The sequence below is a fragment of the Sapajus apella genome, unplaced genomic scaffold (assembly GCF_009761245.1).
Source record: "Sapajus apella isolate SASKATOON/1434 unplaced genomic scaffold, GSC_monkey_1.0 scaffold131, whole genome shotgun sequence".
NCBI lineage: Eukaryota > Metazoa > Chordata > Mammalia > Primates > Cebidae > Sapajus > Sapajus apella.
This window is the reverse complement of record NW_022437071.1, coordinates 1,231,247-1,259,240: the sequence shown is the minus strand read 5'-3', so window position 1 is coordinate 1,259,240 and position 27,994 is coordinate 1,231,247.

Below are 27,994 nucleotides of genomic sequence, written 5' to 3'. Positions count from 1 at the left end.
CCTATCTAATTTAAATAGTACACATTCAAAAATCGGTGTTCTATTTTACATCTTGTTTAACTCCTGGAAAAATTTAAACAAGGATATATACTTCATAAAATCCTAAAATGTTTATTTTTGGTTATGCACATAAGATACCCAATGCCAAAATAATAAGCAAGATCATGTAGATATGTATAGCTTTCTGATTTAAAAATATTGTTTTTCTTCAAGTAAAGATCTACCTTTGGTTAAAAAAAGATAATAATAATCTATAATTTATCAAAAGTAAATGTACCCTGGATTCAACAATTAAATTTTAATATATAAAAGTAAATCCATGTGGATAAATAGTTTGTATATGTGGCCGGGCCTGGTGACTCACGTCTGTAATCCCAGCTCTTGGGTAGCTCAAGGCCGGTGGATCACTTGAGGTCAGGGGTTCAAGACCAGCCTGGCCAAGATGATGAAACCCCATCTCTACTAAAAATATGGAAATGAACAGGCTTGGTGGCAGGTGCCTGTAATCCCAGCTACTTGGAGGTGAGACAGTAGACTTGTTTGAACCTGGAAGGCAGAGTTTGCAGTGAGCTGAGATTGGGTCATTGAACTCCATCGTGTGATGTGAGTGAAACTCCGTCTCAAAAAGAAGTATGTATATGTTAATTTTTATTATGTTTTTCCAAAAAAATATTATTCTATCTTTACGTTTTATTCTTATAACATTTTTGTTGCTTTAATCCATTCCCCTGAATATCAGTTTTTAATAATGTGTTATATATTTAAGCTTAAAAGAACTAAGTTACAAAAGGTAACCTCCATGGTAAAATTTTTAAATGTAGAAAGCCCATCACTCTGAAATCAATTCAGATTGATCATCATTTATAATTCATTACAGCTCCTTTTAAACACTGCTTCAAGCAAGTCCTAGGTATTTATATTGGAGAAAGATAAAATGCATAGATGCACGTTGCTGCCTAATAAATCTCTTCAATGTTTTTCACTTGCAGCGACAGAATAACCTGACCTTGCAGGAGGGCTGTCATTTAGTGTCGTCATAGAGATGTGGGAGCAGCCCCAACAAGCAAAAGCTAAAGTCTAGATGATCTAGAACTCTCCTACCATTGCTTAATCTTCTTAATATACTAAGACAAATCCTTTCTTCATTTTATATTAACATATTTCAATTTTATAAACCAGTTTTTTTAACTCTTAAATAGAGCTGTAAAGGATATAGAGAAAATGCTAGGCAAGCACACTATTAACGGAGAGCTCTCTAGCTTAAAAAAGCCACAGGAAAGCTGATTTTAAATCAACCCCAAATTACAGGAGGGAAAGATTAGGATGGCAAGAACAAACCCATAAAACTATAAAGGATGAGGCAATAAAAGTAAAGCAGTGAGATGAAAAGTAATGTTTATTAATTGTCTAGTGACTTTTCTTCCTATTGGGTCTCATCTCTTCTTTGAAAGGAGCCTAAATAAAAATCATAGCATCTGCTTTTTTTTCCTTCTGCAGATGCATCAGTGGTGTCATATATTTGCAACTGCCTTCCTGAATCACAGGTAATTGTGTATCTGAATTCTCATTTACAAGCACAGTCTTTGAAGAAAAAGAAACACTTATTCATCAGTGCTTTTTAAAGCCAAAGCCATGATTTTATTTGCTGAAGATTTAACAAACAACTTAAACACACTTAACAGCTTGTTCATTCTGTTCAAGGAAAAAAAAAGTCTCAGATATCATCGTCTCAATGGCAAGTTTTGTTAATTACCTAGAATGATTTCATGCTAATGTTAATATGGCCAAACTATGTATTAAAGAAATAGCTGTCTCAGTACATTTTCAAATTTCATCCACTAGAACTTCTACATGTTGTTTTAAAATTTTACTCAGTTTAATAGATCCAAGAGATAATAAGGCTGTCTTACTGAATTTTCTATAAGGTGAAAAAAAAGGCACTTCCCAAGATTTTCCTGTTAAATACTTTAGAAAAGTAGCACTAAAAAGCTTTACCTTTTCAGAATATATATTCATGCATAGATTCTGTTTGTAATGCTTTTCTAAAATTCATCCTGTCAAAAACTATTGGCAAGTTGCCTAATCAATGGGTGTCCCATGATTGCTTCAATGCTATTATACACATTTTTTAGTATCATTTGCTATTAAATAATGAATAGCTATTCATTTTCCACATGGAAGAAAAAACAAAAATAGAAATATTTCATTATAATATTTCAGATAGTACTACAGAATCTAAATTGCTCTAACCAGAAAGAGAATATTTTATTTCTAATTGTAAGAAAAATAAAAATAAGTGGTACATTACCATCTGTTTCTGTAATGGAAGTGTATCACTTACAATTAATTTCAGCTGGAAATAATGAAGGTACAAAATTATATGGGCTGAAGCAAGGCAAGGGAATATTTATATCTTGTCTACAAATCTGGAAGAAAGCAGTCCAGGGCCAGTATGATCGTACAATTTCAAAAAGTCCCTGAAAATCCTGGCATTCTCTGATATTCAATTGGCCATTCCCAGGGTTCATGCTTGCCCACAGGTCCAAGGTAATATCTAAAGGTAGAGCCACCTTACATTATCTTTGCTGGCAAGATGGAAGAGCAGAAAATAAAAAATTAAAAATATTATTACATCTGTTGTAGGACCTTTTCTCGAGGTGCCAAATAACCCTTCTAATTCAATTCCTATAGCCAGTATTTGATCATATTCACATCAAGCTGCAGGAAGATTTTATCCCGAATGATCATGTAGTCAGCTAAAAATTTAAATATAATTTTTCTCTTAACTCTTAAAGTTGATGTGTCCCAGATCTTGGCTTTGTTTCCTTTTTTTTACTGACAGAAACAGCTTAGTGATGTCATGATCCCTCAAGGATATGCATACTATCCATATTCCAAAAACATTCAAATTTATATCTCTAACTTAGACTTCTTTCTGGAGCACCACTGAGACTTCAATCACATCCGGTCACCACCGGAGACGTTGATCACCACCTGCAAAGTTTCGTCCTGCAGACCCTGACTTAGTGATGGGGAATAAAATCCACTCTCACACACCAAAATATACTGAATCTGAGTGGCTAGGGATGGTCCTCAGCTGCTCTCAGAAGGTGATTGCAGCTAACTGACCACAACTCCCTGTTCCTCCTCACATATATTCAGTACAGATTTAACAACAGAGATTCTAAGTCACCATGCTTGTGGATAATTAGCATAGTTAAATGAGTGGTTTCATGAATGATAAAAGGTCTTGGTTCTGAGGCCCAGAATAAACACCATTAATGGGTAATTCCCCTTTGACCTCTCCCTGAGAGGACCATCCAGCACAAAGTTTACATAAGTAAACAGAGTAGAGACAAAGGAATGTGAAGTAACAGACTTAACTGAGGAAGCTTGGGAAGCTTTTATTACCCTAATCTACCCTATGACTTAATGCTGTAAGGTAAGAGCTGGCTGCTTTCAGCCAGTATCATTGAAACCTTTAGGTCTTCCAAAAGATTGAGCCTATAATCTATAACTTCCCTATACTTCCCTTAACATTTTTCCAGTCACCCCGAGCGAATCCCAGCACACCACCTTGCTATATCCAACCCCTACATTAAAGCTTTACGTTGTTGTCTAGTAAATATTTTAAACTCTACATATTCAGAACTGATTATCTTGATCTTTTTTCCAAAACATAATTCATCCATTCTGCATTTCAGTAACTCAGTCAGAGAACCATGGAGCCTTTCTTTAACCTTTCTAATTCATGAGAAATTCTTTTGGTTCTTTCCTTCTAAATATACCCCAAATGTAATTATTGCTCATCACCTTCAGTGCTACCCCTATGTCTGAGCCAGAACTATCTTTGACTTGAACTATTCCAATTGTCTTCTATCCGTTTTCTTCTGCTTTGACCCTTGGCACTCTGCAAGACATTCTCAACATATTACCTGAGTAGAACTTCTAAATTGTAATTCTGTTCATCTAACTCTTCTACTCAAAACTCCAATGTGGCTCTTTATTGCACTAATAATTGAAGCCGAGGACTGTATCTAAGCACCCCGCTCCACTACCTGATTGACATATCTCTCTTTTACTGCTTGCCTTAGGTCTCCAAAAACACTAACCTCCATGCTGTTTTGACATACCCTCGATTTAGGACATGTATTCACCTGTCCCTCTGCTTGAATTGCATGCTTGGATCTGTCATGTCTTTGCTCAGGTATGACTTTCTCAATCAGGTCTGTTTTGTTTATGTTATTCAGCACTAAAACCTCATCCCCACAACACGTCAGCATTTATTGCTAACTTCAATATTTGTTTCATAACACTTTTTAATTTCTAACATACTAAATAATGTATTTCAATAAACTGTAGCATACATTTGCGTGTATGCATATATATACACATCTATGTATCCATACATACATATACATACACACACACACACACACACATATATATCTATATGTATATAGATATATATGGTTTATTGTTGGTCTACTACCCTAATAGTAAGTTCTATAAGGGAAGTGATTTTTTAAAAATATTTTTATTACTGATTTCTAATACCGCAAGAGCAAAAATATGTCATAGTAAATATTCTGTCTGCCATAAATATTTTTTTACTGAATTCATTAGTACGGAAGAGGACTAGGACTGGTAATAACTAGCCATCCCTGACACAAGGATTTAAAAGAACCTGAATTTCTTAAAAACAAATTCTCTTGGCAACATTTAACAGAAAGTAGAATTGAAGTAACTAACATGTATTACAAGATAAGTGGCACTTTTCTAGGTTTAATTTGCCTTCATGAAAACTGCTACAGAGCCATTATTAATTCCATATCACTGATTGAGGGGATGAGATTAAAGGAGCTAAGAATTTTATAGAGGTCACATGGTAAAATAATAAACTGGGAATTTTAAATTTTTTACAAGTATGGTTTGATTCCCAATTTTTTCTAGCTGCGTGTAATAAAGAATTTGACTCTTTTTTTTTATGTTAAAGGAGCAAACACAGAAGGATTCTCAGCTCAAATTTAATTTGGATGAAGAAACTACTGATGTCACACACACATCATGAGAATAATAATAGATCCAGTAGTCCCACTGCTTCATTTCCCATTCTGTTCCACAGGTGGTCAAGCTGATGGTAAAATCTCTGTGTGCTTCCTTCTTGACACCAGTTGGAGATTCACAAGAAGCCCCTTCCTATATGCGGGAACTTGTACCTTGGGTCCCCATCCCCTAACCAAAGCAAAGTCCCAAGACAGTCTTATTTGCTCTCTCAAGCCATTTTCAAAGAAGTGTGAAAAGTCTATCAATCTCTCCCCAAACTCTCAGTTATGTAACTACTAAATCTATTAGTATTCTCATCATGTGTGTGTGACATCATCAACTTCTTCATCCAAATTAAATTTGAGCTGAGAATGCTTCTGTGTTTGTTCCTTCTATAGAATCATTCTTACAATAAAAAAAGTCAAAATTCAATTTAATTAATTGTAAGAGTAAATTATCCTGGAGGAGATGGGACAAGGTAGCCAAATAGAACTCTCCAGTGAGTGTCCCCTCTACAGGAACACCAAAAATGGCAATTATCCACACAAGACAGCACTTTCTTCAGAACCAAAAATCAGGCGAGCAATCACAATACCTGAAGTAAACATCATACAAGGAGATTACACCCTGGAGGAGGCAGAGCAAGATGCTGAATAGAAAGCTCCACTGATCTCACCTCCACAACCTCCACATGAACACTAAGTTAACAACTGTCTCCACAGGAAAAAAAAAACAATTTCATAAGAACCAAAAATCAAGTGAGTACTTACCATGGCTGGTTTCAATTTCATATCCCTGAAAAAGGAAATAAGAGGTAGAAAAAAATAGTCCTGAATTTCAGTGGCCATTCTTTCTTTCCCCCTGCCCAGGAGAAGCCATATCATGTAGAAAACATTTCTGGGTACTGGAAAAGGAAGAACCCAGCAATTATGAGGCATTGAACTCAGTGCTATCTTTTTAAAGCAGAAAAGGAAAAAAACAGACAAGTCTCAGTGGACACTCATTAACAGAGGCATTAAAATCAGCCCTAGCCAGAGGGGAATTGCCAATCCTAGTGGTTCAAACTTGAGGGCCTGCAAACCTCCCAACCAAGGGCCAAATTGATCTCAGTCTCTAACTAAACTTGAAAAGCAGTCTAGGCAATAAGAAGTGCAACTCTTAGGCTAGACTTAGGCTGAACTAGGCCCAGAGACAGTAAACTGGGGCAAGGGTAATTGGGCATGTGACTTACAGAGACACAAGCTGGGGCAGCCAAGGAAGTCCGGGCATCACCTTTCACCTAACTCCAAGCTGCAGAGCTTGAGACTCCAAAGGAGACTTCTTTCTTCCTCTTGAAGAAAGGAGAGAAGAAAGTGGGGAGGACTTTGTCTTGCATCTTGGATACCATCTCAGACACAGCAGGACAGGGCACGGATCAGAGTCCTAAGGCCCCCAATCCAGGCCCTAGCTACCAGGCAATATTTCTAAACACACCCTGGGCCATAAGGGAAGTTGCTGCCTTGAAGGAAAAGACCTAGTTCTGAGCATTGATCACCTACTAACAGAAGAGTACTTGGGTCCTGAGAAACCAGTAGCAATACACAGGTACCGCATTGAGAGCCTTGAGTGAGCCTCTGAGTTGTGCTGGCTTTGGGTGAGACTCAATCCATTACTAGCTATAGTGGGTACAAGGCAAAATGCCCTTGTGCTTAAGAAAAGCAGAGGAGAAGTAAAAGTGACTTTGTCTTGCCCCGTAGGAACCAACACCGCCACAGAGATGTAGAGCACCAAGTGAGCTCTTGGGATCCCTGATTCAAAAAATTTGACTCTTAGATGGGATTCTGGACTGGTCATGGGCCCACTACCCTGAAAGGTCGGTCCCAGGCCAGGCAGCATTTACTACAGGCTGACTTCAGAGCCTTGGGCCTTAACAGAATATCGGCTGGCAGTCTGGCAGTACTCATTGTAGCCTGGAGTGGTGGTGACTGTGGGATGACGCCTTGGAAAGAGGCAGGAATAGTGGAAAGACCTGTGTCTTGATGTTTGATTGCCAGCTCAGCAGCAATACAATAGAATACGAGGTAGATTTCTAAGGTTTTTTACTCCAGTGCCTGACTCCCAGACAACACTTCTGGGCTCACCCGTGACCTGGGGAACTCTGCTGCCCTGAAGGGAAGTAAACAGACCTCGTTAGCTTTGTCCCCTGCTCATTATAGACACCCAGGACCTTGAGCAAACACAAGCAGTAGCCAGGGAGTGGTTATGACAGGCTTGTGCGACACCCATTGCTGTGCTGGCTTCAGCTCTCAGCCAGTGCAGTCACAGTGCTGGTGGACACAAGGGTGTTTGTATCACTCCATCCCCATCTTTAGGTACCTCAGAACAGAGAAGGACTCCATATGTTCAGGAGAAAGTAAGAGAGTAGAAAAAGAATCAGTACCTAGTAACTCAGAGAATTCTTTTGGATCTTGTACAAGACTGTCAAGATGGTACCTCTACGAGTCTACAAGAACCACAGTGTTACTGAGATTGGGATGCCTTCTATGTCAGAAACAGCTTTGCTCACAACACTCAAATCCTTTCAAATATCTGGATGGCCTTCCCAAGAAGGATGGCTACAAATAGGTCCGGAAAATGAGGTGACAGTAAATATCTAACTCTTTATGCGCAGACACAGAAGAACATTTATTAGCATCAACACCCTCTTGCAAAACATTACCTAACCAAATTAACTAAATAGGGCACCAGGGAGGGAGCAATCCTGGAGAAACAAAGATGTGACTTTTGGGAAGAATAATTCAAAATAGCTGTGTTGAGAAAACTCAAAGAAATTCAAGATAACACAGAGAATAAAATTATATAAGATATATTTAATAAAAAGATTGAAATAATTAAAAAGAATGAAGCAGAAATGCTGGAACTGTAAAATGCAGTTGGCATACTGAGGAATAAACGGTCCTTTATAGAAGAAGACATCAAGCAGAAGAACATCAAGCCTGTCCTGAGCTTGAGGACAGGCTATTTGAAAATAAACAATCAGAAAAGACAAAAGAACAAATAATAAAAAATAAGAAGGCAAACCTACACGACCATAGAAAATAGCCCCAAAAGGACAAGTCAAAGAGTTATTGGCCTTAAAGTGGAGAAAGAGAAGGGGTAGAAAGTTTATTCAATGGGCTGGGTGCAGTGGCTTATGCCTATAATCCCAGCACTTTGGGAGCCTTAGACAGGTGGATCACCTAAGGTTAGAGGTTCAAAATCAGCCTGACCAACATGGCAAAACCCCATCTCTACTAAAAATACAAAAATTAGCCAGGCATGGTGGCTCATATCTGTAAACCTAGCTTCTTGGGAGGCTGAGGCAGGAGAATAGATTGAACCTGGGAGGCAGGGGTTGCATTGAGCCCAGGCCACACCATCACACTCCACCATGGGTGACAAAGCAAGACTCCATATGTTTAAAAAAAAAAAAAGAAATAAAGAAAGAAGGTTAGAAAGTTTATTCAATGGGATAATAATAGAGAACTCCCCAAACACAAAGAAAGATATAATATTAAATAATAAAAAAGTTATAGAACACCAAGCAGATTTAACTCAGAAAACTGCCAGAAGGCATTTGATAATTAAACTCTCGAAGATCAAGAATAAAGAAAGAACCCTAAAAGCAGCAAGAAAACATACACACACACACACACACACACACACACACACACACACACAATGGAGCTCCAATACATCTTGCAGTCAACTTTTCAATGGAAAACTTACAAGGACAGAAGAGAATGCTGAAGAAAAATTCTTTCACCCTAGAATAGCATTTTCAGCAAAAATATTATTCAAACATTAAGGAGAAATAAAGACTTTGAAACAAATAAAAGCTGAAAAATTTTATCAATACTAGACCCGTTCTACAATAAATACAAAATGGAGTACTTCAATCAGAAAGAAGAATATTGAAGAATAATAAATAATCTCCTGAAGGTACAAACTTACTGATAATGTACTTAGTACAGAGAAAAACACAGAAGATTAAAACACTGTAACTGTAGTATGTAAACTACTCTTCTCCTAAATAGAAATACTAAATAATGAACCACTTCCTAGAAACATACAATCTTGAACATTGAACAGGTTCAACATTGAACCAGGAAGAAATCCAAAACCTGAACAGACCAATAGCAAGTAATATTAAAACAATAATTTTTTTTTCAGTAAAGAGAATCCTAGGACATAGGAATTCAATACTAAACATTATCAAACATTTAAAGAACTCTACCAATCCTACTGAAGCTATTCTGAAAAATATAGGAGGAGGAAATTCTTTCAAATACATTTTACAAAATCATTATTACCCTGATCACAAAGCCAGTAAGAGAAACATCAAAAAAAAAAAAAAGAAAACTATAGGCCAATATTACTGATGAATATTGATGCAAAAATCCTCAACAAAATACTAGCCAGAGGAATTCAACAATACATTAGAAAGATGATCCATGTTCACCAAGTGGGATTTATGCCTGGAATGCAAGAATAGTTCAACACATACAAATCAATCAACATAATACATTATATCAACAGAATCAAAGATAAATAACATATAATAATTTCAATGATCCTAAAAAATCATTTGATAAAATTCAAGACCCCTTCATGATAAAACTCTCAAAAAACTGGGTATAGATGGAATATGACTCAACATAATAAAAACTATGTACAGCAGACCTACAGATATTATACTAAATGAGGAAATACTGAAAGCCTTTCCTCTAAGATCTGAAACATGACGAAAATGTCCAGTGTCACCATTGTTATTCAACATAGTACTGGAAGTCCTAGCTAGAGCAATCAGACAAGATAAAGATGTAAAGTTCATCCAAATTGGAAATGAAAAAGTCAAATTATCTTTGTTTATAGATAATATGATCTCCTATATGTGAAAAATACTAAAGATTCCACAAGAAAATTATTATCACTGATAAACAAATTCAGTAAAAATGCAGGATACAAAATCAACATACAAAAATAGGTAGCATTTATATATGCTAACAGTAAACAATATGAAAAAGAAATAAAATAGTAATCCTATTTATAAGAGCCACACGTAAAATAAAATACCTATAAATTAACCAATGAAGTAAAAGATGTCTATAATAAGAATTATAAGACACTGATCAAAGAAATTAAAGAGGATATCACAAAATTGGAAAAAAAATTATTGGAAGAATCAGTATTGTTAAAATACTCATACTATCAAAGTACTCTACAGATTCAATTCAATCTTGATAAAAATATGGATGATCTTTCTCACAGAAATATTTTGTAAAATTCCTAAAATGTATATGAAACTACAAAAGATCCAGAATAACCAAAGCTATCCTAAACAAAAAGAATGAATCTGGACTATTCACATTACCTGATTTCAAATTTCAAATTATACTGCAGAGATATAGTAACCAAAACAGTATAAAGACTAATGTATTTATACTGGCATAAAAACATACCAGTGGAACAGAGTAGAGAACGCAGAAACAAATTCACACACTTACAGTGAACTCATTTTTGTCAAAGTTACCAGGAACATACATTGGGGGAAATACAGTGTTTTCAATAATGACACTGGGAAAACTAGTATCCATATGCAGAAGAATCAAACAGACCCACATCTCTTGCCATGTAACAAAATCAAATCAAAATGGATTAAAGACTTAAAACCAATACCTCAAATATAAAAGTACTGCAAGAAAATATTGCAGAAAAGCTCAAGGACATTGATCTGTATAAAAAATTATTGAGCAGTAACCCACAAGCACAGGTAAACAAATCAAAGGTAAACAAATCAAAGGTAAACATCAAGTTAAAAATCTTCTGAAAAAAAATCAACAAAGTGAAGAGATAATGTACATAATGGGAGAAAATATTGGCAAATTACCCATCAGACAAGGGATTAACAACCAGAATATATAAAGAACTCGAATAATTCTGTAGTAAAAATAATCTAAAAATTTGATAATAAATGTGCAAAATATTTGAATAGAAATTTTCTAAAAGAAGACGTACAAATGACAAACAGGCATAAGAAAAGATGCTCATCACCGCTGATCTTCAGAGCAATGCCAATGAAAACTACAGTGAGATACTTTCTCACCCCAGTTAAAATGGCTTATATCCAAAAGACAGAAAATAACAAATGCTGGCAAGGATGTGAAGAAAATAAAATCCTTGTACACTATCGGTGGAAATGTAAATTAGTACCACAACTATGGAGAACCATTTGGAGGTTCCTCAAAGAAAAACTAAATCTAAAAATAGAGCTAACATATGATCCAGCAATCTCTCTGCTGGATGTATAGCCAAAAGAAAGAAAATCAGTATACTGAAGACATATCTGCACTGTTATGTTTGTTGTAGCACGGCTTATAATAGCTAAGATTTGCAAGTGACCCAAGTGTTCATCAACAGACAGTGGATAAAGAAAATGTGGTAATTATACACAGCAAAATACTATTCAGCCATAGAAAGAAAATAAGATCCTGTTATTTGCAACAGCATGAATTGGAGATCATTGTGTTAAGTGAAATATGCCAGGCACAGAAAAACAAACTTCATATGTTCTTGGTTATCAATGGGAGCTAAACATTAAAAAGGATCTCATGGAAACAGAGGGGGAAGGATGGTTATCAGACACTGGGAAGGGCAGTTGGTGGTGGGAGTGGGTGTAGCTGAAGGGTAGATGGTTAATAAGAGCTAGTATTTGAAAGCACAACAGGTAACTATAGTCAATAACTTCATTGTACATTTTAAAATAATTTAAAAAGTGTAATTGGTTTGTTTGTAACTCAAAGGGAAAAAATGCTAGAGGGGATGGATACTCTGTTATCCATGATGTGCTTATTGCACACTGCATGGACCTAGAGAGTAGAAGCATGATTACCAGTGGGTTGGAAGGGCAGTGGGATATTGGAGGGGATGTGGGAGTGATTAATGGGTATGAAAAATAAAAAGGAAAATAAATAAGACCTACTATTTGATAGTACAGTAAGATGATTATAGTCATTAATAACTTAATTATATGTTTTCATATATGCAAAGAAGAAAAAATAAAAAGTACAAAAAAGAATGAAATACACCTACAAGTCCTAAAACAACGCTCAAAAAGGTAAATCTGAATGTTATTGGCCTTAAAAAGGAGATAGAGAGAGAGAGATAAAGGTAGAAAGTTTATTCAAAATACAGTAACAGAGAACTTTCCAGATCTAGAGAAAGATACAAAGTATGAGAAGCTTATAGGAAAGACAACAGATTTAGTCAAAATAAAGACAACCTCAAAACATTAAATAATCAAACTCCCAACAGTCAAGGATAAAGAATTCTGAAAGCAGCAAGAGAAAAGAAAAAGGTAATATACAAAGAAGCTCCAGTAGCCTGAGAGCAGACCTCTCGGTGGAAACCTTACAAGCCAGAAGAGAATGGCATGACATATTTAAATTGCAAAAAAATTTTTAAAAGCTTTTTTTCTAGAATAGTATATCCAGTGTAAATATCTTTCAGACACGAAGAATAAAGAAAGTCTTTCCAAGACAAACAAAAGCTAAGACATTTAATTAATACCATACATGTCCCACAAGAAATAGTAAAGGGAGTTGTTCAATCTTAAATAAAAGGATGTTACTGAGCAAAAGAAATCTGAACCCAAAAAGTTTACTTGTCATAGAAGGAAAGTACACAGAAAAACAAACTATTATACCACTGTAATTTTTGTGTGTAAACTACTCATATCTTGAGGAGAAAGACTAAAGATCCATCTATCAAAAATAGTAACTACAACAACTTTTCAAAATAGATATTGTATAATACAGTATAAAGAGAAACAACAGAAAGTTAAAAAGCTAAGGAGATAAAGCGTAGAGGTTTTATTCATTTTCTTGGTGCTTGTTTTGAGTTTATTTACACAATCAGTGATCAGCTGTTGTCAGTTTAAAATAATGGGTTATAAGATAGTATTAGCAAGCTTCATGTTAACCTCAAACCAAGATACCCACAACAGATAGGCAAAAAATGAAATATAACACCAGAGAAACTCACCTTCACAAAAAGAAAAACAGGAAAAAAGGAAGGTGGAAAAGATCACAAAACAACCAGAAAATAAATAACAAATGGCAGGAGTAAGTCATTATTTGTTAATAATAACATTGAATGTAAATAGATTGAAGTCTCCAATCAAAGCCATAGAGTGGCTGAATGAATGGAGAAAAAGCAAAACTCAATGATCACTGGGCTACAAGAACCACAGTTCACCTATAAGACACATATAACCTGAAAACAGAGGGATGGAAAAAAAATCCCATGCCAATAGAAACCACAAAAGAACAGGAGTAGCTATTCTTATATATATGTATTTAAAGTTTCAAGACCAACACTATGAGAACAAATAATGTCATTACATAATGATAAAGGGGTCCATTCATCAAGACTTCATAACAATTTTAAATATGCATACCCTCAACTCTGGAGTACCCAGATATATAAAGTAAATATTAGAGCTAAAAAGACTGACAGACACCAATATAATAATGGCTGAACTCTAACACCTCACGTTCAACATCGGATAAATAATTCAGAGAGACAGTCAGCAAAGAAACCATCAGATATCCAGTCTATTAATGATAGACTGGATAAAGAAAATGTGGCACATATACACCATGGAATACTATGCAGGCATAAAAAAAGGATGAGTTCATGTCCTTTGCAGGGACATGGACGATGCTGAAAACCATTATTCTCAGTAAACTAACACAAGAACAGAAAACCAAACACCACATATTCTGACTCATAAGTGGGAGTTGAACAATGAGAGTACATGGGCACAGGGAGGGGAACATCACACACTGGAGCCTGTCAGATGTAGGGGGCAGAGGGAGGGATAGCATTAGGAGAAATATGTAATGTAGATGACAGATTGATGGGTGCAGCAAACCGTCATGGCACATGTATACCTATGTAACAAACCTGCACGTTCTGCACATGTATCCCAGAACTTAAAGTATAATAATAATTAAAAACAATCAAAAAATTGAAACCACATCAAGTGTCTTCTCTGATCACAATGAAATAAATCTAGAAGTAAACAACAAGAGAAAGTTTGGAAACTTTCAAAACATATGGAAATTAATCAGTATGTCCCTGAATTACCAGTGTATCAATGAAAAAGTTAAAAAGAATAATTTAAAAATTCATGAAACAAGCAATGAAAACAGCATACCAAAACCTATGGGAAACAACAAAAGTAATACTAAAAGAAAAATGTGTACCAGTAAGTGTCTACATCAAAAAAGTAGAAAACCTTCCAATAAAAAAACCTAACAATACATCGTAAAGAACTAGAAAAGCAACAGCAAATTAAACCCAAAATTAGTGGAAGACACAAATAAATAAAATCAGAGATGAAAAGAATGCATTACAACTACAAGCACAGCAATTAAAAGGACTGTTAGAGACTGCTATAAACAACTATATGCCAATAAATTGGAAAATCTAGAAGAAATGGATAAATTCCTAGACACATGCAACATACCAAGATTGAACATGAAATAATCCAAAACCTGAATAAACCGGTAACAAACAATTAGATTAAAGCTTTAATAAAAAGTCCCTACCAAAGAAAAATCTAGGAACCAATGGCTTCACTGCTGAATTTTACTGAACACTTAAAGAACTAACACCAATCCAGCTGAAACTCTTCAGAAAAGTAGAGGAGGAGAAAATACTTCCAAACACATTCTACAAGGCCAGTATTACTTCGATTCCAAAACCAGATCAAGACAATTCAAAAGAAAAATATGTAACTAAAGGCCAGTATCCCTGATAAACATTCATGTAAAAATTCTCAACAAAATACTAAAAAAACAAATTATACAACACATACAAAAGATCAATCATCAAGACCTAGTGAGAGTTATCCCAAAAATTCAAGGATGTTTCAACATACACAAATCAATGTGATGCATTATATCAACAGAATGAGAGACAAAAACCATGTGATCATTTCAATTGATAATTGGCAAAGCTTTTGATGAAATTCAACATCACTTAATAATAAACACCCTAAAAAACTGGATATGAAAATAAAACTGTCAACACAAAGAAGCCGTATATGACAGAAACATAGTATTATATTGAAAAGTAAACAGTTGAAAGCTTTTCCTGTAAAATTTGAAACACAGGGATTGGCATTTTCACTACTGTTTTCCAACATAGTACTAGAAGTCCTATCTAGAGCAATCAGACAAAAGAAAGAAATAAAGGGCATTCAAACAGAAAATGAAGAGGTCAAGTTATCCTTGTTTGCCAAGGGTATGGTCTTATATTTGAGAAAACCTAAAGACGCTCCTAAAAAACTATTAGAATGGTTGAACAAATTTAGTAAAGTTGTAGAATACAAAGTCAGCATACAGAAATCATTAGTATTTCCATATACTAGCAGCAAATAATCAGAAAAAGAAATCAAGAAATTAATCTCATTTAAAGTAGCTGTAAATAAAATAAAATACCTAGGAATTAAGCTAACCAAAGAAGTGAAAGCTCTCTACAATTAAAGCTATAAAACATTGAAGAAAGAAATTGATGAGGACGCCAAAAAAAAAAGAAAGAAAAAATATTTTATGTTAATTGATTGGAAGAATCAATATTGTTAAAATGTTAATACTACCTGAAGGAATCTATGAATTCACTGTAATTTTTTTCAAAATACCAAAGATATTTTTTATAGAAACAGAATAAATAATTCTAAAATTTATATGGAAACACATAAGACTCAGGATATACAAACTCATCCTTAGCAAAAAGAAAAAAACTAGAGGAGTCACGTTACATGACTTGAAATTGTACTTCAGAGATGTAGTAACCAAAACAGCATGGTACTGGCATAAAAACAGACACATAGACCAATAGAATAGAAGAGAGAATCTAAACATAAATTCATACATTTACATCTATAGTGAACTTATATTTGACAAAGGTGCTAAGAACATAAATTGGGAAAAGGCCATTTTCTTTAATAAATGATACTGGAAATTTTGGATATCCATGTGTGGAAAATGAAAACAAATTCCTCTCTTGCTATATACAAAACCAAAATCAAAGTGGATTAAAAACTGAACTTGAAAACCTGAAACTATGAAACTACTGAAAGATAACTCTGAGAAAACAAGCTAAGAAATTGGCCTGGGCAAAGATTTATTTGATAATACCATAAAAGCAAAAAAAAAAAAAATATAAAAATGGACAAATAGGAACACATCAAAAGTTTCTGCATGGCAAAGAAAATAATCAATAAAGTCAAGAGAAGACCCAAAAGTGGGAAAAAATGTTTGCAAACTACACCTCTGACACGGGATTAATCACAAGAATATATAAGGAGCTAAACCAACTAAATAAAAAAAGTCTAATAATCTGATTAAAACTGGCCAAAGACCTAAATAAATATTTCTCAAAAGGAGATATACAAATGGCAAACAGGTATATGAAAAAATTATCTACATCATTGATCATCAGAGAAAGGCAAATCAAAACTACAATACAATAGCATCTCACCCTAGTCAAAAGGGCTTTTATTCCTAAAGATAGACAATACTTAATACCAGCAAGGATGTGGAGAAAAGGGAACCCTCATATGCTGTAGGCAGTAATGTAAATTAGTACAACCACTGTGGAGAATAGTTTGAAGATGCCTCAAAAAATTAAAAGTAAAGCTACCAAATGATCCAACAATCCTCTTTCTAGGTACATCAAGAGAAAGCAAAGCAGCATATCTAAAAAATATGTGCACTCTTACGTTTATTGTAGCACAGTTCACAATTGTTAAGATTTTGTAAGCAACCTAAGTGTCCATCAACAGATGAGTGAATGAAGTAAATGTTATATTCATATTCAGCCAAGTACTATTCAGCCATGAAAAATGAGATGCTGTCATCTGCAACAACACGGATGGAACTGGAGGACATCATGTTAAGTAAAATAAGCCAGGCATAGAGAGGCAAAATTCACATGTTTACTCACATGTGGGAGATAAAAATTAAAACAAACTCATAGACACAGAGAGTAGAATGATGGTTATCAGAGGTTGTGAAGGTTTGCCAATGGTGGAGGAGTGTGAATGACTGATGAGCACAAAAATATAGTTAGATAGAATGAATAAGATCTAGTATTTGACAACAAAACAGGGTGACAATAGTCAATAATAATTTATTGCACATTTTAAAATAACTAAAATAATAGAATTGGAATATTTGCACCACAAATAAAATATAAATGCTTGAGGTGATGGACATCCCATTTATCTTGATGGGATTATTACACATCGCTTGCCTGTATCCAGATATTTTATGTAACCCATAAATACATATACCTACTACGTACCCATAAAAATTAAAAAATTATTCTGACTGGCCTTTGAAGGGTTGATTTAGTAGAGAATATTTAGTAACAAACTGGGAGACATACACTGGCACACGTTGAATCTTAACTATTGGTTAGTCCTAGTTTACTCTGTTGTTCTAGTTACTCAACTACAAGAAGAGCTGTCATTCACACACAAAATAAATTATATATGCAGGGGTTTTAAAATGTTGGAAAAATTAACTCAAAGTTTAGAAATAAATCTCTTAAGTGTTTTTCATGAGTTAGATTTTAAGAAATGAGGTTTTGCTATGTTACATATTTGTATAAATTTTTCATATTGTTCATATGTTATAATTATCTCAAGGTTTAGAACTCAATGATCTCATTCTGAAATATGAAGGAGAGACATGAGTTCAATTCAAAATCACCATTACTGCTTTAGAGTGTGAATCAGAAGCGAATATCAACTGAGTTTTCATCTGAAATACAGAAGAATGTACCCATCTGCTTAAAGTCTACTTTTTTTGTACCTACAGGTATTTTAAATAAATTAATTAATTGCCACTGATTTTCCAGGCATAGCAACAATTTACACTTCTATAGTAGATCCATTTAGAATCTTAATTAATTTGCAAACACACCAATGATATTGATTCCAAGGGAAGAAAAAATGTACATTTATAGCATGAGTACTATATCTATACACTTAGAATCCAATGAATGTTAATTAACAGAATATATTTTCACATTGGAAATCAAGTCAATTAACTGAGAGTTTAATGCTTATGTTATATTTTGAGAACTATACCACTGTACAATTTTATTAATGAAACACTATTTAATTTTTGTTTTAATAGAATGGACCTTTAAGGTAAAAATTTGCTTCAAAATAATGTTGAAATAAGCACTTAAAATAAGGGAATGTTGCATTAGCTATAAAAGAACTTTATTATACTATTAACTTTTCAACAATTAATGTAATCTTTTATAACTGTAAATTTGCAGATTCATAAATAGCCTTTAAGAGAGAGCTGCTGTGAGGGGAAAAAGTGATGCATTGTGAAAGCTGTTTGGAAAACATAAGTTATTATGTAACATCCTATTGTAGGCTGTTAATATAGTGCTAACAAAATGCATTTCTGATTAAAGACACTTGTAATAGCTTGGAAAAGCAAGGATTGAATAATAAAAATATTCACACTTACATGAACATATTATTTTAAAAGAACTACCAATTCTTATGAGCATTTTCTTTATTTTGATGACAAAATTTAAATCTCCCAAATGATCTCTGAAAAACAGTATCAGAGAGCATTAAACAGAATATTTTTTATTGTCCCAATTTTTTTTCAGGAAAATTTGTTGCCAATTCGCAGTAAATAATATTGGTTAGCCATATTCAAATTTCAACAACATATTTAGAACTAAATTTGTTACAATCGATATTTAGGTTCATCTCATCCTCTAACATTTTGTGAGTTGTTTCCATATTCTTTCATTTTACAACATATTTTCAATTCTCAAACATGTAATGATCATTATTTTACATTGATATTTCTTTAGATTTTTCCACATTTGCCCTTCATTCCTTTCTGTATCTCCATGTTTTTCTTGTGGTTAAATCCTTTAAAGAAATACATTAAATACTTTTAGGAAATTTTATTATTGATGGCTTCTCTCTGTTTATCTGTAAATGCATTTTTAATTTTTAAGAATTTTTTTTTTTTTGGTAATAGAATGCCAAGCTGACAAGTTTTTTTCATTCAGCACTGCCTTCTGTTTTTTCATTGTTTCTAAAGTGTTTTCGGATGTCTTTCTTATCAGCCACTAATTTTAGCAAAAGCTGCAGGCTTTTACTTTTAATCTGGATAATATCAAAACAGATTGTCAAGTTTAAAGGTAACAATAGTGTTGTGCAACTTACATTTTAAGAGTATTATTCTGATGATCCGTTTGGAAATCTATAGAGGGGTTGTTTTTGAAGGCTTTTGAACTAATTCAATTGAATGTTGTGGCTTGTTCCAATGTGGTAATATCAGAGGTTGTAAGAAATGATCAAACTAAGATATAAATTGGAATCTGAGTTAATAGGTTTTGCAATAGACTGCATGCAGGATGTGAGCAAAGAGCAAATTCCAGGATGATTTCAAACTTACCATTTACCAAAGTAGGGAAATCTGTGGAATGGAAGGATTGGGGAAATATCAAATTTTAGTTTGGTGTACATTAAGCAAGACATGCCTTTCAAGCTAACTTAGGAAGTATCTTTAGAAATGAACGTTGAGCAAAAAGACATGGCCCAAGGACTGAAATCTGGACAGATGAAGACAGTGAAGAAAGCAAACTAATGCAGTAGAAACAGTCATATAAGGGTACAATATCCTGGAAATAAAGTGAAGATGTCAACAATAGAGGGCAATAGCTAGTAGTGTAAATTTTGGCTGTACATTTATTGATCATGAATATCATTTGGAAATGAGACAATTTAAAGAATGCTCATTGGTGATTTAAATTTCAAAATAATGTTGGCTAGGAAATCGTATACTGACAGTATAAAACAGGCCAAAGATCTTTGTGTTTTCTTGAGTTATTTGTTCTTCCTGTATTTATAAATTAATATTTATTTTGAGTTTAAAAGATTATATCTACAAGCATTTTCCTAAAAGCTAACATGTTTTTAGATAAATGACGAGTTAAAATTATCCAATTAAAGATATCCATACAAAAAACTTAAATTAGCATTTAGTTCAATCTACCTTATAATTCAGCAACACTACTTATGAGTTTTGTTTCCAGTGTTTTCTTTATGGATGTGCTTGAGGAATCAATTGACTTCTCTAAAATGTATTTCACTGTCTTGCCACAAAAGCAGGATTTTTGAGAATCAAATAAAACTATTTGAAATTCCATGGTAGAGATTAATTAATTATTTAGCACTACTTCTGGTTAATTATTTGTTTTCTATTACTAACTTGAAACACTTAATGACACTCACCAGTGATCTTAGATGTAGCTGGGGATTGAAGAATCTATTTTCCCTTATATTTTCTCCCACTTTCTCTTGGTAGAACAGCCCCAAATACTTTCAGATGTCTGTGTTTATTAGGTATTCCCACAAAAAAAAACCCTGATGTTATTAAACAATTATTTAGATGATATTATGTTTATATTCGTGTTTTATAATTATTGTCATTCATGAATTATAAAGCACTTTACTTAACTTTATTGTTTATTTTAACAAGCCATAGTTAATAATATAGCTATGTGACATCTTTTAGATTCTAAAAATATTTACCAAATAAAGTACTTGGCTTCATTTTAGAGTAATGTATCTCCTAAATTTCTTATATAACTGGTATCAACATAATTTTATAGAAAACCATGAATGGACTTTTAAAAATATATTAATCAAGTTGTTCTTGATTCTGAGGCAAGTATCAGATGTCCTTGTCAATATTATCTGTCCAGATGTTGCTATTTCCAAAATAAGTTGATTTACTCAAATGAACTCTTTCATCTTCAATTTGAAGGAAACCTACAGTCATGTGCTGTGTATTTTTGCTGTAGTTCCCCAAATATCACCTGGTTGGCTGAAGTTAATTTCCAATGGTACCATCAAAGACAGCTCATAGAAAATATATCCTGAATTAAAGTATAGTTTTCATATTTTAAGGACAGATTGTCTAGGTCTAGTATCTTTTGTTTCTATTTTTGTCTGTGAGACACAGTGTACCCATTCAATATAGAGATTATTTTTTTAAAAAACATTCTGAGGATATGAAATCACATTAAATTCTATTTATTATTTACTGTGTCCTTTAATAATTACTTCAACAATATTTATTAGGCATCTGTTATGTGCCTTGTAGTATTCTAGCTACTGGGAATACAGTGTCAAACAAAACAGGAAAACATCTCTGTTTTCATTGAGCTTACATTCTATTAAGAGGAGATAAGGAAAAACATGAATAAGTAAATTATATAGAATATGAGAAAGTGACAAAATCTATGGAAACACAAATCAGAAGGAAAAACAGAATACAGATTAAGATGTTAAAATAATGAGAGATTAAGTTTTGCTATTTTAGTTAAAGTTGTCAGAAAATACTTGCATGAGACAGAAGGAGAGAAAATAATCCATATAATAACTAAGGTAAAATTTCTTTAAGAAAATAGAGCATCTTATAAAAATGCTATGAAGTAAAAACATTCATGTCTTTATTTGAAGAGGAACCATGAAAACAGTGTTAGTGGGTCACAAGGACAAGAATGAAGAGAGATAGTAGGAGGCATATCATGTAGAATTGTGGAAGTCATAGTAAGGCCATCAGCTTTGTTTTTCTTTTAAGTGAGATGCAATTACATTGTTTGTATAAGGAGAATGATGTGAACTGAGCTTTAATGTATGATTATTTTCTGCCTCGCAAAGACAAGACTTTAGAGAGAAAACATTGGACAGGATTCTAGTAGGATAGCTATTGAACTAATATACTTGCAAAATGGTAGTGACTAGTGGTGGAAGTAGGAATTGTTAGTCTGAGGATATATTTTGAAGGTAAAATCTATAAGATTGACGATGATTGCATGCAAGGTGTGAGATAAAAGAAGGCTTCAAAGATAATTCTAATTTCGAACCTGGGCAACTACATGAATTGTGGCACCTGTTCAGAGGTGAAAAATACATTGGTAGGCATAAAGAAAACTAATTTTTAGGTTTTCAATTCCTGTTAAGTATCTGAGTAGAGATACTGAAAAGGTAATTGGTTATATTGGCTTTCAATTTAGGCAAACGTTTGGGCTGTCCTCTTTAGTAGATGATGGACTCCTGGGCTCCTCCAACATGCAAGATAAAAAAAAAAATTCTTGTTTTTGAATATATGTGATTATGTATAGATTCAAGCTGTGAGATGTTTTATTTTAGATATCTACGCTATTACCTTAAATCTTCAATTTAACAGAGATTTGTAGAATTGTTCTATCTTGAGAGGAAGCTAGTCTTATTTCTGATTTGACAAGATCAAACAAGAAAGTTGGAAAGTGAATACTTGACCAAGATAGGAGTTCCAGTAAATGTCAGTTAGCAAATGATCTTTCTTAAAATGTAATGAAAAGTTAGGCTAATTCTCCTATTTTTATAGACTATGAAAATTATCTTTATTTTGATTATTTTTCTGCACAATTTTTAGCTGATATGCCATTTCTGGCCTTGGGTAGTGGCCTAGAAATCCGAAATACTTCACTTTATTGACAAAATTAAATATTCTAGAAAGATCTATATATTTCATCAAAAATCATTGGCTTACAACTCAGCTAATGTTAGGAATTTTGTTACTGTCAAAAGGCATTAGTGATGCATCTCATTTATTCATGAATGCCTTTATTCATCATACAAAAGTCCATTTAGTTCCTCCTGTGAGATAAAATTGGACACAAGCTGATACCTTCTTACTTATGTCTTTACTCCCTCCAATTGTTATCTTTTCCTTCTAGTTATGGTTAGCTTTTGAAATGTTTAACTATTAAACTTCTCCACTATAGGAAAATTATTTGCACAAAACACCAGATTCAATCTAATTTCCTAGAAGCAAACTTTCTTTGCCTTTATTTGTGCTAATTAATCAAGACAGAAAAACATTGTATATTCTGGAAGACTCGTTTCATCCAGAAGCCTCTCTAAACATACCAGTTAGTCTATGATTTCCTTCTGAGCTTCCATATGCATCAGTAAATATTTATTTGCATCTTAGTATTTGGCATAGCTTATTAAAATTTTAGGTTTATATGCATGGCTTTGTAATTAAACTACAAACAAGAGCTGGATCACCTTTTATAATTAATTTTCTGAATTGTGAGTTACATAATACATATACTTTAGCATTCAAGAAAAAGTTACTGAAATGAACAAAAGTAACATCTTGTCATAAACTCTGTCATTAAATAATTAGTGAAGACTCATTTTTACCTTCAAAATTTTCAACTTCACCAACCTATTGTAAATATTACATTTGATCTAGTGGGTTGGATCAGCTATGTAATGTTGAAAAAATGTTAAATTATATTGTTTTATTATTGTCCTTTTTTGTTTGTTTTTAATATGCCATAAATTCATAGTGTATGTATCCACTAAAATTTGTAAGGCTTTCTGTTTCATATTACATCTTCTATGTTGCTGTTCTGATACCCTTAATGTTTTTGTATTAAGAAACATTGAAATCATGTGGTATTACTTAGTAGATTTTCCTTGAATAAGTCTTCATCTAAAATAACCCTAAGAAACCATGCTCATCATCATCCTTATTTTTTTTCCATGCATATGTCTTAATTCAACCTTAAACAAATTTAAAAATTAAACAATCATTTTTATACAATTGTTTTGTATTTAAGTAAAATATTTTGTCATATGACATAAAATATGTCATATTTATGTTATTTTTGACGTATTTGTCAATGTCAAATTTTGTCATATTTACCAGTAATATAAGTGTATATAGTTTAGTTACTTTTTTAAGAACAAAATTAATGATAACATTTAAATACATTGTTTTGTGTCCATTCAGTGGATTCCTGTACATGTTATCTCACTGCTCTAACTAAAATTCCCTAATTATAAATTGAAAATGCCTTGTAGTAATTCTGATTATCAGTGCCAGGAAAAAATACCACATTGAGTTATTTCAAGCACACTCTCAGAGAAGACTGGGAGTGTGAGAACATGCAGTGTGAAGAGTGTGAGCATTGTAGTCAGACATGTGACATTCTAAATTTGACTCCGTTTATAAAGTATTTCGTTAACAAGTTACTCTGCTTCTGCAAAATGGGAACATTCATTAATTACTTTAAATATTATAATGGATAACATTTATGTCAATATTTATAAAAAATATGGAAATGTTCTCACCACTTGTGCAGTATTAAATGTTATAACTATCATTATTCCTTATTAAAATCAGATCACTTGTTAAACATGTCTAAGCCTAAGGAAGAGTTGAAAATCTCTGATAACTGATTAGCTTTACAGTAGCAAATTATAAGGAACCAAAAGCTTGGAATCTGAATGTCATCATTATGGGGTTTGTGTTTAGACCTCTGAGAGGAGTTGCCTTGCATCTGGAAGCTGGCTTTGAAATTCCAGCCTAAAAGCCTTGTCACTAGTACACAAACCATGGTGGAAGAGCATCAAATATCCTGTTCTGACTGCTTGAGTGTGTGCAGTTTGGCACATGTCCATAACCAAGGCATAGATAAAACTCAGTTTGTAATTTAACTAGCAAGATACAAACAGTGGAGGGGTGCAGTATGGTCACAATTGATGACTTTGAGTAGGTTTGATAAAGTTGGTTCTGGGAGTATCCAAAAGCTAGAGACCAGAGAAAGAAGCCAATATGAGTTCAAAGCAAGAAGAGCGTTCTTTCTTCCTTCCTCTACCTCGTAGTTTAGTCTTTTGGGATACTATATATAAATACCATAGGCTGGGCAATTTATAAAAGTAGAAATTTATTTCTTGCAGCTCTGGAGACTGGGAAGACCAGGATCCAGTCACCAGCAGATTTGGTGTCTGGTCGGTGTTCCCTGCTTTAGAGATGGTGCCTCATTGCTGCATCTTTACATGGTGAAAGAGGACAAGGTAGCTCCTTTCAATCTCTTTTATAAGGATGTTAATTCCATTCATGAAGACAGAGCCCTCATGACAATCACTTCCCAAAAGGCCTTACCGATTAATATTATCACATTGGGTATTTGGTTCCAACTTGAAATTTTGAGGGACATATTGTGACCAAAACACCTTGTAATCTCCCATCAATGTGTTTTATCATCAGAATTCACTTAACTAGAGGCTACTTGTAGAGAGATTGTGGGAATGCAGTGTACAGAATCAGCATAAGTATTATAACATAGACTATGAACACATGGGCTTAGATGTCAGTGACAAGAGTTAAGTCATCAGCAGAGTCCAACTCTATGGCTTTTCATCATTCATATATACTACTATGGCATTATTATATTTAAACTTCTATATAAAATAATATTATGTTTGAGCAGAATAATCAACTATCCTTCTCAATACGTGATTCCCAGAGAAGGAAAATACAAAGTGACAAAGTTTATTTGCGGGTTGCTGATTCTCCTTCAAATTTAATCAAAATCCCTAGTATATTCCATCACTCAAAGATACAATTGTAAATTCAACCACTAGAAATAACTCTTATAAGAAACGATAAGAGAAAAGAGCTTAAAAAATAAATAATATGTTTAAATATACACACAGCAAGCGTAAACAGTGTAACTTCATTGCACAGTTGGACCAAAATGGTACAAAGACACAAAACAATTTTAAAGATATAAGAAAGCAATATCCATAAGAAGAAGTCCTCATCACCATTAAATAAATAATCTCATGAGTAATTTTTGAAAACAATTTTATGAAAAATGGGAAATATTTCACAAAAATTTCACAAGCACTTCAATGCTATCACATAAACATGGGATTTTAATATTTGATGATGTTTTCTTCAGCTTTTTAATAAATATAGGTAAATAAATATACCTGATAAAATTGCAGACTGTTCCAACTCCATTTATCTCTCCATTGTTTACATGCTATCATCACCTTAATTCAGTGACATTATTCTTATGTCTATTTTGATAATTTCTCTACAAATATTCTTGTATTTCTGATCAGTTTTAAATTGGATATATATTGCATTATACTACCCATGTTCAATTTTTTGTCAAGTTTACAGTTTAAGTAAACTTTGTCTTTATATTTGAAATATTGCTAATGTGTTCATTTATAATGCTTTATAATATTTCATTATAAGACTATGCACAATATATTCATTCTCCTTTTGTTAGACATGTGTATTTTATTTGCTTGCTGTTTACTATGTCAAAAATGATGCAGTTTTGTACACATTTTTGTGTATACATATAGGAGGATCTCCAGGATATACATGGAGCATAAATGTAATCCCTGAGCCTTATGGAATTAGTAATTTCAATGTTGAAAAATCTGTTTGAAAAGCAGTAATAACATTATTGTGTGCAGAGAATGATAATTCCTGTTTTAACACATTCTACCACTTTGTATATGATTTTATTATTAATAAAACCATTTAAAATATAACAGTGATACATGGAAGTAAAGCAAAAGATTAATGATTAGAGTGTGGACCATACTTAGAGTTGGAACTTATTGATATCTCTTCAGAATAAAGATAGGAAACAGTAGCTAGCTCTCTGTAAATATTTAGACATCAACCTAAAAGGAGAAAATCTCTTTGTGAAACTCAGAAAGGAATAAAGAAGGAGGTAAAAAGAAATAAAATTCATCTCAGTGACGGTCTACCGGGTGATTTGGCAGGAACTGAACCTGGAAACCATCATTCTCAGCAAACTGACAGGAGAGCAGAAGATCAAACACCGCATGTTCTCACTCATAGGCGGGTGTTGAACAATGAGAACACATGGACACAGGGAGGGGAGCACTACACACTGGGGTCAGTTGGAGGAAATAGGGGAGGGAGGGTGGGGGGTGGGAAGCTGGGGAGAGATAGCAAGGGGAGAAATGCCAGATGTAGGTGATGGGGAGGAAGGCAGCAAATCACACTGCCATGTGTGTTCCTATACAACAATTTTGCATGTTCTTCACATGTACCCCAAAACCTAAAATGCAATAAAATAAAGGGAAAAAAAATAAATAAAATAAAATAAACACAAGGGGAAACATGGTAGGGACTAGACAAAGAAGGCATGTCTGCCTAAAATTAAGAGGAAAAAGTTCTCATGGCTCATGTGTGTCCAGCGAAGTTCACAAGCTTAAGAGAACTACAAAAATGTGAATCAAAACTATTTAAGCCATCTATAATTTAGGGGTTTAAAACCTAGAATATATCATTACCCATAAATATATAGGTTGGCAGTAATTATGCTAATCTAAAACATAATATTTAAAACATAATTCATTTAAAACATGAATTAAGTGAATGGGGAACATTTGAGCTGCATTATTTGTATGATATTATTTTTTAATAGAGAAATATACTGCCACTAACAGGGCCTTAATTAGAAAGTGATAAATATTGAGGGAGAGATTACACTTGTGCTTTTAGATATGTAGATTTTGAATTATTAACAAAGTATGGAGGTGACCCAGTATATAAAAGAAATTCAGAAAATCCTGATTCTAACATATATCCCTTATGTTTGACTTTTAAGCAAATATTTCTTTCTTCAACCACTTTTCCTTACCTCAACAGCTACAGCCCTGATACAAGTATCATCAATTCTTGCCAAGATCATAGTATCAATCTCCTAACTGCTGTCCTTGCATCCACATTTGCCCTCCACAATCTGTTTTAATACAGCATCCAGAGTGCTTCTGTTTAATATGAGTCAAACAAGTTTCATTTTTATCCAAAATCTTCCAGTCCTTACAATGGCAAAAAAACCCTGCATGTGTGGCTCACTATTCACTTGATGATGTCTTGGCCTGTTTCCTTGCTCACTCATGCTCTTCCATCCACTGAGAGCTCTGTCTAAACTTCAAGACCATTCTCCCTGTTTTTTTTTTTTT